The 2628-nt window shown below is 41.7% G+C and overlaps 1 pseudogene; it reads left to right on the top strand.

The window, feature by feature from the left end:
• Positions 1–458: 458 nt before the first annotated feature.
• On the top strand, positions 459–1000 carry LOC116548161 (annotated as a pseudogene).
• The last annotated feature ends 1628 nt before the right edge of the window (positions 1001–2628 follow it).

The following is a 2628-nucleotide window of genomic DNA, read 5'->3' as shown; positions in this document are numbered from 1 at the left end:
ATTTAGAGTCAGTTTTTTTTTGGATTGAAGTTAAGCTTTTGCCATAACTTCTAAAATCTTCATTCATTCATTCATTCATTCTGCCTTCTATGTGCCAGATATTCTTCTACATCCTGATAATACAGTTTCATATTTAAAAACAGCTAAAGCCTTATCTCTCATGAGGAGAGTGACAATTTATATTATTCTTGTAATGTAAACTTCTTAAAATTTGATCAAGTTGATAAAAGTCGAAACCTGACATTTGTTATATATACAAGCTGGATTCCCAAAACAAGTGTTACATAGGTAAAAATAAAAACAATGAGATACCTTTGTGATGGGAAACATGTCATGGAAAGCTAGGTGACCAGTGTGCCATGGTTGGGCTGCCCAGGCAGGTAGGGGGCATTATGGTGGGCCTCCCCGTGGGTCTGTGGACTCTGCTGTTACCTGCTCCTTCCAGCTCCTCCCCATAGTATAACGGGTGCCTGAGCAAGGGGCTCAGAGCCATCGCGGCAAGGACCAGGTTGTTTCTGATCATCCTGCTCACTGGTACACCAGGGGTTGGAAAAACCACACTAGGCAAAGAACTTGCATCAAAATCAGGACTGAAACAATTAATGTGTGTGATTTAGCTTGAAGAACAATTATATGATGGTTATGATGAGTATGATTGCCCTATTGTAGATGAAGACAGAGTAGCTGATAAGTTGGATAAGTTACTGTAGATTGCCATGGTTGTGATTTCTTCCCTGAATACTGGTTTCATATAGTTTTTGTGCTGAGAACAGGTACCAATGTATTGTATGAAACACATGAAACAAGGGGTTATAATGAGAAGAAACTAACAGGCAATATTCATTGTGAGATTTTTCAAGTTCTTTATGAAGAAGCCACAGAATCCTACAAGAAAGAAATCGTTCATTAGCTGCCCAGCAATAAACCAGAAGAGCTAGAAAATAATATAGATCAGATCTTGAAATGGATTGAGCAGTGGATCAAAGATCATAACTCTTGATTTATAAGGCTAGCTACTTGATAATCACTCTTGTTGATGTCTGTCTGCTGACATCATAGAAATTCTCAAGCATCAGTAACACTTTATTAAAATCATGTTGCAGGACTAGCAGGTGAATAGTATATAGGTTTATATATACTGTGTTTCTTTTTCTCCATGACAAAGCTTAATACTTAATTGCTAAAGAATAAATAAATCTGACAAAATGGGTGAATGTCTTTTAAGTTTATTACATTAAAAAATGGATATGATCTCTAAAACTAAAGACTAAAGATAGAGTCTTGCTGGGGGGGGGTGCACCAAGATGGCCGAGAGAAGCCAGCACCAGAATGCAGCTCCCAGCGAATGAGATGCAGAGGGCAAGAGGACTTGAGGATTCCAAACAAGGTGCTGGGTTTGTTTCTGTGGGACTGATGGGGCCCTGAAATTAGGCCCAGGGAAGGAGCCCCAGGGAAAGAGCCACCCAGGGGGGTAAATCAAGACATGGGGGTGGCACACATCCCCATGTGAAACACGCGGCCAGCTTGGAGATGCAAATCTGAGCAGAGGCTACCGCTGGGCACACAACCTGTCCCAGGGACCTAGGCAGGAGTTTGGACTAACGCCAGTGGAGGGACCATCCCACAGAGGGAGGGAGAGTTGAAAGCAGGGGAACAGACCATATGGCCTGGCAGGCCCCACTTCCACAGAACTCAAACTGAAGCCCTCACTAGAGAGCTTGGCAGCAAATATACCAGCTTGACCCCAATCAGGAAGATCCAGCTAGGGGAGGACAGACACCATTGGGAAGGCGGGGCCAATCTCACCTGCAAACAAACTCCCGGAAACGACCACCCACCCAACAACCTGACTGAACCTGAGAGAGCCCAGCAATGACCTCTACAGGCCAAAAAAGATACAGCTACAACTTCAACAGAAAAAAATGTCCCCTTAGACACTCCTCCTGCAATAACCAACTTCAAAGATTAAGGGGAGGTAAATCCACGAAGATGGGGAAAAAACAGTGCAAAAAGGATGAAGCCATCAAAGAACAGAACACCTCTTCTCCTCCCAGGGATCACAACTCCTTACCATCAAGGGAACAAAAAAAGACAGAGAATGAATCTGAAGAATTGACAGAAACAGGCTTCAGAGGTGGATAATAACAAACTTCTCTGAGCTAAAAGACCATGTTCTAACCCAATGCAAAGAAACTAAGGTTTAACCTTGAAAACAGGTTAAACGAAATGCTAACTAGAATAACCAGCTTAGAAAAGAACATAAGCAACTTGATGGAGCTAAAAAACACAGCAAGAGAACTTCACGAGGCATACACAAGTTTCAACAGCCAAATCGATCAAGCAGAAGAAAGGATATCAGTGATAGAAGATCAAATCAATGAAATAAAATGAGAAGGCAAGATTAGAGAAAAAAGAGTAAAAAAAAAATTAACAAAGCTTCCAAGAACTATGGGATTCGGTGAAAAAGCCTAATCTACGCTTGATCGTCATACCTGAATGTGATGGGGAGAATGAATCCAAGTTGGAAAACACTCTTCAAGATATTATCCAAGAGAATTTTCCCAACCTAACCAGGGAGGCCAATATTCAAATCCAGGAAATACAGACAACACCACAAAGATATTCCTC

This window comes from Sapajus apella, unplaced genomic scaffold (assembly GCF_009761245.1).
Source record: "Sapajus apella isolate SASKATOON/1434 unplaced genomic scaffold, GSC_monkey_1.0 scaffold7513, whole genome shotgun sequence".
Classification (NCBI taxonomy): Eukaryota; Metazoa; Chordata; class Mammalia; order Primates; family Cebidae; genus Sapajus; species Sapajus apella.
The sequence above is the reverse complement of the archived record's forward strand: the minus strand, read 5'-3'. Positions and strand labels throughout refer to the sequence as shown.